Source organism: Mastomys coucha, unplaced genomic scaffold, assembly GCF_008632895.1.
Source record: "Mastomys coucha isolate ucsf_1 unplaced genomic scaffold, UCSF_Mcou_1 pScaffold15, whole genome shotgun sequence".
NCBI classification, from domain to species: domain Eukaryota; kingdom Metazoa; phylum Chordata; class Mammalia; order Rodentia; family Muridae; genus Mastomys; species Mastomys coucha.
Genome location: NW_022196897.1, coordinates 48938730 through 48949208, shown reverse-complemented (window position 1 = coordinate 48949208; position 10479 = coordinate 48938730). Strand labels below are relative to the sequence as shown.

The window sequence follows — 10479 nt, the reverse complement described above, 5'->3', positions numbered from 1 at the left end:
AAAAAAAAACCAAACAACCCAATGAAAAATGAAAAATTGAGGTTTAGAAGTAAACTGAGAATTTACAACAGAGGAATCACCAATGGCTGAGAATCACTTAAAGAAATGTTCAAAGTCCTTAGTTATCAGAGAAATGCAAATCAAAATGACCCTGAGATTCTACCTTATCCCAATCTGAATAGCTAAGTTCAAAACCTCAGGTGACAACATTTGTTGGAGAGGATGTGAAGAAAGAGGAACACTCCTCCATGGCTGGGGGGATTGCAAACTGGTACTACAACTCTGGAAATCAATCTGGAGGTTCCTCGAAAAATTGGAAATAGATCTACCTGAAGACCCAGCAATACCATTCTTGGGAATATACCCAAAAGATACCCCTCCATGCCACAGGGGCACGTGTTCCACTATGGTCATATCAGCCTTGTTTGTGATACCCAGAAGCTGGAAACAGCCCAGATGTCCCATGACAGAAGAATGGATACAGAAAATATGGTTCATTTACACAATGAAATACTACTTAGCTATTAAGAACAAGGACATCCTGAGTTTTGCAGGCAAATAGGTGGAATTAGTAACTCAGACCCCAAAGAGCATGCATGGTATGTACTCACTAATAAGTGGATATTAGTGGGGGGAAAAAGTAGAGAATATCCAAGATACAGTCTACAGAACTCAAAAAAGTCAACAAGCTGAAGGGCCTAAGTGAGGATGCCTCAGTTCCACTTGGGAGGGAGTAGAAAGCAACCACAAAGGAGGAGGAAGGAACCTGGAAGGGAAAGGGGATAGAGTGGGTAAGAGAGGAATATTATATGGTATTGGGGGTCGGGGGGAAGGACTGAAGCCCTGAGGGCTAGCAGAAAGAATGGAAACAGGCAACCTCAGGAGATAGAAGGTTGGGGAGACCACCCAGTATGCACCAGAAACTGTGGAGGTGAGAGACTCTCAGGACTCAAAGGGAGGGACCTTAGATGAAATGTCCTATAATGGGGAGAGGGAACATACAGGGCCCACTTCCAGCAGAAAGACAGGGCATCAAGTGAGGGATAGGGTTGCCATCCCACAGTCACAACTCTGACCCCTAATTGTTCCTGTCTGAAAGAACTGCATGGGTGGAAATATAGAGAAGTCTAAGGAAAAGAAGTTCCAGTGACAGGCCCACAGTGGGGTCCAGCTCAAGGGGAGACCCCAAGGCCTGACACTATTACTGAGGCTATGGAGCACTCACAAAAAGGGATCTATTATGACTATCCTTCAAAAGACCCAACAAGCAGCTGAAAGAGTCAGATGCAGATATTTGCACCCAACCAATGGACAGAAGCTGCTGATCCCTGTGGTTGAATTAGGGAAAAGCTGGAAGAAGTTGAGAAGAGCAACCCTGTGGGAAGACCAGCAATCTCAATTAATCTGGACCCCCAAGATCTCTCAGACACTGGACCACCAACCAGGCACCATACACTAGCTGATATGAGGCCCCCAACACATATATAGCAGAGGATTGCTGGATCTGAGTTCAATCAAAGAAGATGCACCTAACCCTCAAGAGACTGGAGGCCCTAGGGAGTTTAGAGGTCTGGTGGGGAGGGGGGTACTGGTGAGGACATCCTCATGGAGACAAGGGGCGGGGAGGAGGTACGGGATGTGGAACCATCCGAGGGTGGACCGAGAGGGGAATAAAATCTGGAGTATAAAAAAAGATTAAATAAAAAGAATGAATATATAAAAAACAAAGAAAAAGAAAATACTGTTTTATAAATAATAATAATAATAATAATAATAATAATAATAATAATAATGAAGCAGTTAAAGGATAAGCAGGTATGGGAATAAAGCCCACAGTCTATGAAATAGTAATTAGTGCAGTAAATATAACACAGAAAGGAAAGACTGGGAAAGCTGTAGTCTATTGTTGAATAGAGAGTCAGAGAAAGTTTGAGTATATTTCTGAAGGAAGTAACATGGTAGACAGTGATCCTATCAATTTCCATACAGTGAGAACAGTGGAAAGATACACAGGAAAGGATCAAGGCCTAGATTCTGGATGTCCCTCTTGCTACAGCCAACAGTATTTGCTAGGAATATAATGTGGGCTATAAGAGAAACACAAGAGCCAATGATGTTGGTAAGATTTTTGACTGAGCAAGGTTGGCATTTGTACTACCAGAGAATGCTAAGTTCTGAGAACTTTACTTATATTTACCCACAGGAAAGCTGGTGGAGAAGTTCACAGGCAGGGTCCAATGCAGTGGTAGGTGACTGTGTACGTGTTTGCATGTGAATGGGGTGGGGGGTTGCTTACATGCATGCCATAGCCATTCCAACACCAGTCACTGTCTCTTCCATCATTGTCAGGCTCACAAGGCAGAGACTTTACCTGCTCACCACCTTGACAGCCCTGGAGCAGAAATTTTAAGAAATAATTCAAAAGACACTGGAGTATAAGAAGTTACACTTCACAAGATTGAAAAAGGACAAAAAAAATAGTATAGAATTGAAAAGAAAAGTGGGCTTGAAAATGTATCAAATATTGCTTGATGACAAAAGTTATTTTAACCTGTCTTATAAATTATCTTATTATATTCTATTTACTCTATCCTTTTGCCATCTTTCTGACTAGCAAGTTATTAGAATGAAGTTATATTAATTCATGTTTTTACAACAATATAATAATACTCAATGTGATTACAAGAATATGTAAAAATGAACAGCAATTTTTTTCATCAAAATGAGAGATAGAACATTCACTAGGGAAGGTTTAGTGATTTGATCAGCAATAAATAAAAGTCATTTCCTTTATTAAAATGCCTGATTACATAAGAAGTAAACAAATATTTTTAAACTGTATCATGGTATCAGCTCTCTCACCATGAAACTGTAGTTCCTGTGGTCTGGTAGACATGGATCTGCTGGAGACAGGAAGCAAAGAATGCCATTCAGCTAAATGAATGAATGAATCATTATGGTAAACTAAATATAATTTCTAGAGTCAGGTCAGGACATCAGAGGTAATAACAATGCGGCTCTCTTCATAAGAGCATGGAAGTTTTTGCTGTTTTTTTTCCCCAACTCTCAATGGAAAAGATATTGATTTAAGACCTTATTCAAAAGATTCCACCACAGTCTATGATCTATAACAGTATGGACTGAGTTTGTCTTCTTCCCTGTTTCTTCCCATGTATCTTGGTGCTAAGTGCTTAACAGAACATTTATCTAATAAACATTTTAATGAATAAGAACATGAATGAATATAAATGGAATTATAAAATTAAATGGATAAATTAACAAGCATCACTTGAATATATGATGCTAAGTCATAGAATCTTATTTAATAAACTACTTCTACAAAACAGCACTACAAATATACTGCATATATACAGAAGACTGTAAAGAACATATAATGTATGTGTATGTTTTATATATTTTTATAATCTAACATATTATTACTTAATTGAATGCCTGGTAAAGAAGTCTAATTTGGATCCTTCCCCCATCTCTCTAGCAAAACTACTCCTAGGAGGGATGTCCTAGCATCTCCTTTTCTTGAGAGTGAGACTATATTTTGAGAGTGCCATCATGGATAAATGAAAACTAGCAGGTATGTTAATATGGAAGATTCAGTGTATAACATTTAGTGGATTAATCTTTACCATGACTTGGCTTTTTAGAACAAGAAAAAGATATCAATTATTGATATATATATGTATATATATAGTCAACTATATATATAGAGAGAGAATCAAGTATATATATATCTATATATATGTACATATATATATTGAAAGAGAGTCAACCACATGACTGACAACAGAAGTTTTTAAAGCAGAATACTCAATATTTCATTTTCCTTTTCTGAGTAACAAAGACCAGACCATACTTCTATGTTATAGTAAAATTCTTACAAAGGATTTCTGTCAATCATGCTGAGGCAGGCTTTAGATGGCCATGAAAATTAACTTCTTTGAACTGAAATTGAAGATTCTGGGTTCTGGATACAGGATTCAAGTAGATTTCTCTTTGGAGAATATCAAGTTTGCCCTGCCACATATTACCATATGGGAGAATTTTGCATGAGAAAAAATTGACTTGGAGAATTAGAAGACTATGTGTGTTTTCCAGTACATCTCTCAGCATGTGTATAACTGGGAGAAAGCATAAAGCAGTACCAAGACAGATAAATAAAACATTAGTATTTCTTCAGCAGCCCCCACTAACAGGTGAACAAAAGTAAGAGAAAAAAATTAACTATACTATCTGTGGGATAGTTTATAGCCAATGTTTAGCTTCATTTTAGAAGTCTACTGCTCTCTGTCTATCATGAGGATTCCTCCTTTCCTTCTGAAGTGTCCCCAGTCAACTCTGGCTAGAGATTGTTGGGCCCAGGATGGGCACCTGACTTAACACACACCCATCTCTATTCTTCCACTGGATCCATAAGCTTGATATGAAATACATTTGACTCCCATGCCAGAGTAGCAGAAGAAAAATTTTTAAAGACCCTATCTCCACTAAGAAAAATGCCTGGAAGAGAATGATTTTTAAGTCATAGGCTAAGCATGGTGGCACATGCTTGCAATCCCAGCACTATTAAGGCAGAAGTAAAATTAAGTTGTAAATTTAAGGACAGCCTTATCTGTGTGGTGAGTACTAGCTAGTCATGTAAGACATGTCTCAAAGGATGGATGGAAGGATCGATGGATGGATGGATGGATGGATGGATGGATGGATGGATGGACACACAGACAGACAGATAGAAGGAAGATAGACAGACAGACAGACAGACTGGCAGACAGATAACAGAAAATAAAAAGAAAGTGATGAGTGACAAGTTTTTGAAATCTAGATGTAATTCAGCATATCCTGTGGTTTGATCATGAAAAGAAATATTCCCCTATAGCGTAAATTGTATTTCTGTCTCTTACAAGTTAGAAGATTCTTACTTAAGGGACACATTCAAAGAATTATTGCTTCATTTTATTGTCACAGACTGGCTTGATCTAAAAACATACTGATTATATTTTGATAAGGAACAAAAACTCAAAGAAATGTCTTAAACTTCCAGTTAAAAAACAGTAAGATACAACTGCTGAATTTTAAATCCAGATGTCCAAAGTCAGCTCTACTTCAATAACCACTACCCTGTGGTAACATTATTATATTATAGGCATTTTGGCTGGAGTACTCAACAATTGATAGGAGTTTTACAGACTGTCTTACCTAGCAAATGTAGTAACTGTTAGTACATGTTTAAGTTCTTATCCAATTTAAATTTTAAAAATAGATTTGTGCTACACAGAATATATGACCTATAATCTCTTTATCCACTTAGCAAGCAGTTATTTTCATGAGAATTCTACATAAAGATAAAACATTTAGCCAATTCTTTGGCTGTTTCTCTGTTTGATATTTTAGACCACTTGAGAATCCTGTTAAAATGCATAGTTCAGTACTTCAGAGTGACGTTAATGCAGCTGGTCTGTAAATCAGAGTTGAAGAAACCAAATATTGTATGCACTATGGGAGATCAATTAAAGTATATCATTCATCCTTTTTAACTAGAATGTTATAAATATTAAAACATGTTTTGAAAAATATATTTTGAGTACAAAATAAGGTTTTTGTAACAATGAAAGACTCACTACTTAAACTCTTGAAAACTCAGTTTTCATATACCAAGCTAGCCACTTCAAATTACCTCCATTTTTATCTTACTTCAAAGAAAGATATATATAAAAGATATATTTCAAATATATGTAATATAGTATTCATTTAAAAATATACAACTCTTCTACTGTACATAAATAATGCTCTATGAGAAGAAGATACAGGATAAAATAAATAAGAAAAAGCACTTAGTATATAGTAAGTATAAACACTGATATTTAATGAAAGATTTGATCCTGAATATTTAAAAAGTTTAAAAGTTCACACACACACACACACACACACACACACACACACACATACACACAGTATTATAGGAACTTAGAGGAAAGGTTTGGTTGCAACTGAGGTTATCCATAGGAAAGATGGAAACTAGTCTTAGTAAAGAGAATAAGGTTTCCAGAAGCAGAAATAGAAAAGCAAGTGACTTTAATCTAAGGAAATGACAGGAGTGGAGAAGGAAAAGCAAGGGTTTACATAATTATGAAACTAAAAGGAACTCCAGTTGTCTTAATAGAATACTAGGAGGGTAATTTGAATAGTGATTTTTAAACCATGCAGCTAAATCAAATACTGAACTGCAAGTTTGAGGCATTTGTAAGTAGCCAGGTTTTCTCTTTGTGTTATAATTCAATTCAAACCAGATTTTACTTTCAGAATTCAATTCCTTCAGACAGTTGAATCGTTCCTTTTTATCATTTAAATATAAATTAAAAAGACCATCCTCAGAATGGTTTTCCTAGACATTCTCAACCTGAATCTGAACCTAAATCTGAATTTATATTATTCTCCTTTTTATTAATCTATTTTATTATTTCTCCCTACTAAATATAAGCTTACTTCTACTTCCCACAGCTATAGGGTTATTAGTAATCAAATGTTACTATACTATTGTTGTTTTTCAATAGAATTGGTTTTCTTATCTAATGATTACTCTGTCTTTGAAAAAGAATGGATTTTTCTACTGCTGGGGAAATGACTCAGCAATTCAAGTGCTTGTCATGAAAACAAGAGGACCTAAGTTTAGATTCCCAGAACATAAATAAAACAAGACATGATAGCACCATTTGTAATCCCAGCTTCTACAACCATGTAGGTGAACAGAAGCTTGCGAGCCAGCTAACCCTCAATACACAGTGATGATAAGATACCTGTTCTCAAACAGTCTGCAAGGCAAGGACTGACAACCTAGTAGAGGCTTTTCTCTAACCTCTACATGTGTCCCCTTTTACCCCTTCCCATTGCACCTACCTTGTACACACACATGCACACACACACACACACAAGCATGCATGTACATATGTACAGAAAGACCTTTAAAAAAAAAATAATACAATGACATTGTATTATGTCCTAATGTAGAATGTCCTAATGACATTCTGTTACAGCTGATGCCTTGCTCAGTCATCATCACAGAAGCTTCTCTTGCACCAGATGGGAACTAATTTAGAGACCCACAAATGGACGATGCGCAGAAAGACTGAGAGATCTTGCAACACTCAGTCCTAAAGAGGATGTCTTCATCAAATGCCATCTCTCAGGCAGGGCTCAGGGAGCTATGTGGAAGGGGAGACTGGCAGCACACACAACACATACATACAAAGCCTGCACAGGTTCCCAGTGCTGAGAGAAGGAAGGAAACATAGGCCCCCATTCTGACCAAGCAGCTACTTGGTCACAAGTATACTTTATACTTGTTAGAAAGAAAACAATTGGTTGTCTCCAATGGAATCTCACTGAGTATATTGACTACACATCAGGATAGATGCCATCCCCAGGCCTAGGTATAGTTACCCAACACAAAATTAACTTGATGGTACTTTTGAGGTCTTTTTATCTCATATTGAGGTGTCTGGGCTGTGTGTGTGTGTGTGTGTGTGTGTGTGTGTGTGTGTGTGTGTGTGTGTGTGTCTGAGTGTGTTTGTGTGTATGTATCTGTGTATCTTATTAGTCTTTTTCTTGTATACTTTGTCTTCTGTTTTATGTTTCTGAGAGGGGATTTGTATGTGTCTTGTTTTGTTTTTGTTTTGTAAAAACAGAGGGAATGACATGAAGTTAGGTAGATGGAGAACTGGTGAGGATCTGCAGGACCTAGTGAGGTTCCCTGTGAGGTGTCTAGCTGGGTTTTTAGCGTCTCTATTCCATTCATTGGAAAGTAGAGTCTTCTGCAGTGTTTCTATCTCCTGACTGAGCTCCATTTTCAAATTCTGTATTATCCTTGTTATTGTTTTGTGGGGTATCACCCAGACATTTATTCTCTTTCAGTTCTTTCTCCTTAATTTCACTCTTTAAGCTCTTTGTCATCTTAACTTCTTTGATGATGTTTATGATTATTCTTTTAAATTCTGTGTCCTGTAGAAATTCTCATGGACTAATGTTTGTACCAGACTGGTGGGTTTGGGTCAGAAAGTACTTACTTGACCTTTCCTATTTCTTTTATTTTTACAATGAGATCTGGGCATGTGGACTTCTTTTGTTACTTCTTCATCTATAAAGGACAAAGCAGGTTGGGTAAAGAGATGTGCAGGAAGGTTGGTCCTAAAAAATTAGACACTGCCTCAGTAGGATGAAGTCAGATAGACAAGAGACTGGGCTGGTGAGGGATGTATGTCCTGGTCCAAGCCTGGAGAGTGGAAATAGATCATCTGGGTAGAAGACTGGATGTGACAAGGAAGAGGCCTGTGAGTCAGAAGTGTGCAGGAAGGTCCTGAAGGAAACCTAGAGGTTGGTTGCAGGTGCATAGGCAGGTGTGGTCAGACTAAATTGAGCCACTGGATGTGGGACTCTAGCTAAATCTGCTTGGTTGGAGGGAGGTTGTGGATGGGAGGTAGGCTTATTCATTAGGCTTGTTCCTGGAAAGGATGTGCAGGATCTGGCTGGGAAAGGTTGGATTTCTATCCATTTTAGTATTTTTGAGTTGCCATTTTAATTTAAAAGGTTTTTTTTTTCTAAACAAGTATTGAAAAAAATTATTGGATTTCTATCCATTTTAGTATTTTTGAGTTGCCATTTTAATTTAAAAGGTTTTTTTCTAAACAAGTATTGAAAAAAATTAACAGTAGGCTTTTTGATTATAATAACAAATTATTATTAAACATTGCTTAATTATGTCAACTGCTTATTATATTTTGGTGTATTACAAGCTATGAATCACCGGGTAGTATCTGCACTTGAACACGACTTAAGCAGTGTCATAACTGACATGAGGTAAGGACATACTACCTATTAAGAGGCTTTTTTAGGTCTCCAAGCTGCCCTTATACTGTCTCTCCTCTCACTTTCCCTTTTCTCGTCTCTGGCCCTCTCTCTTACCTCTCTTGCAATATACCAATGTGAAAGGGTTATAAAAATAAACATCATTATAGCCTTAGATGTCAAACTGATGACCTGCCCCCACTCTAGCACTGCACTTTTATAAACAGTACTAACAGCAAGTAGTGATTAATACAGCCACATTAGTTTAAGAACAAAGCAGAAGGTTTACAGCAAGTAATGATTTAAAAGAATTGGATTAAATGAACTCATGGGGTAAACTGTACTTTCTTTCCATATCGTACTCACCAATAATCAATTATTTATTTTTAATTGTTCTTTGAGTTTTGAGATTATAACATAAATGTTAGCATTTGTTTAGGCTCTGCCCCACAGTTACCTGGCAACAGCCAGGTATGCCTGACTCACTATAAAAGCTGCTCATCCCTCTCTCTCTTGCTCTCTTGCTCAGGGCCTGCCCCTACTCCTCTACTCCATCTCTCTGCCTTTCTCTGTCTCTACTACCCTCTCAACTTCCCTCTGCAATGCCCTGAATAAACTCTGTTCCATACTATATGGTCATGTAGCTGGTCCCTCAGGGGGAGGGATACCTCAGCCTGGGCCCAGCCTGCAAAGACACCCCCTTCCCCTATACCCGACTACACATCCACCAAACATATTCTCTCTCCCTTATCTTTTTATAAAACACAACAATGTCCATGAGACTTCCCGGGTTTAGCTTCTGAAATTCCTAAGAGACACAGTCTCACAGCCAACTCCCTCTTCTCAAACAAGACCTGAACAATTCTAACAACAATTAACATCCAATATAGATGAAGAAAATCTCAAGGGGCACCACTCCTAGATAAAGGAATACAAGTGCTTAACACCTGCTGAGAGGGGAGGTTGTAATCTGCCTCAGGGGTGGGACCTCAGATTGGTTAAACAATAGGAAGAGTTCAGCTCCAGAATCAGACCAGAAGAGAAGGCTGAACCAGGCACAGCAGATTGTATTCATATGTTTATTCATTTATGTGTATGTAAAAACAATGTTAAAGAAGAGGAGGCCATAAATTTGAGAGGGAGAGCGTTGTGAGTCTGGAGAGGATAGAAAGATGGGGGTGGGTAATGTAATTATCTTTTAAGAAGATTTAAAATGTCTTGTAAATACTTTCAAGAGTCACTAATGACTTGGATGGAGAAAGAGAAATGGTAAAATTGTTAAACTGCTGGCTGCACAGACAACAAAATGTGAGTAGCACCCATGTAAAAGCCAGGTGTCTGCATGTATTTATAACCCCAGAGCTGGGGAGGAAAACTGGTAATCTCAAGTGCTCACTGCTGGACAGACTAATCAACTGCAGAGCTCTAGATTCATTAGACAATGACTGAGGAAGTCACTTCCACATATATAGCCACCACAAACATGCATTCACACAACTGCACATACATATGCACACACCTACATGAACGTATACACACACATAAATAAAAGCAATTTTTCCTTTTATTGAAAACACATTATCCCAGTCTCAAATAGGTTATTGCAGTCTCATTCCCCCCACCCCC

The 10479-nt window shown here is 37.7% G+C and overlaps 1 protein-coding gene across 16 annotated transcripts in view; it reads right to left on the bottom strand.

The window, feature by feature from the left end:
- Positions 1-10479, bottom strand: part of Slc4a10 (solute carrier family 4 member 10) — a 432277-nt gene that overhangs the window by 294368 nt on the left and 127430 nt on the right. For 14 of the 16 annotated variants that reach the window (XM_031370397.1, XM_031370408.1, XM_031370396.1 and 11 more), the window contains one exon: positions 2863-2903. The exons of the other annotated variants lie outside the window; for them this stretch is intronic. The gene's annotated coding sequence lies outside the window, so the exon portion shown is untranslated. The remainder of the gene's footprint in view (positions 1-2862; positions 2904-10479) is intronic. 16 annotated transcript variants of the gene reach the window in all.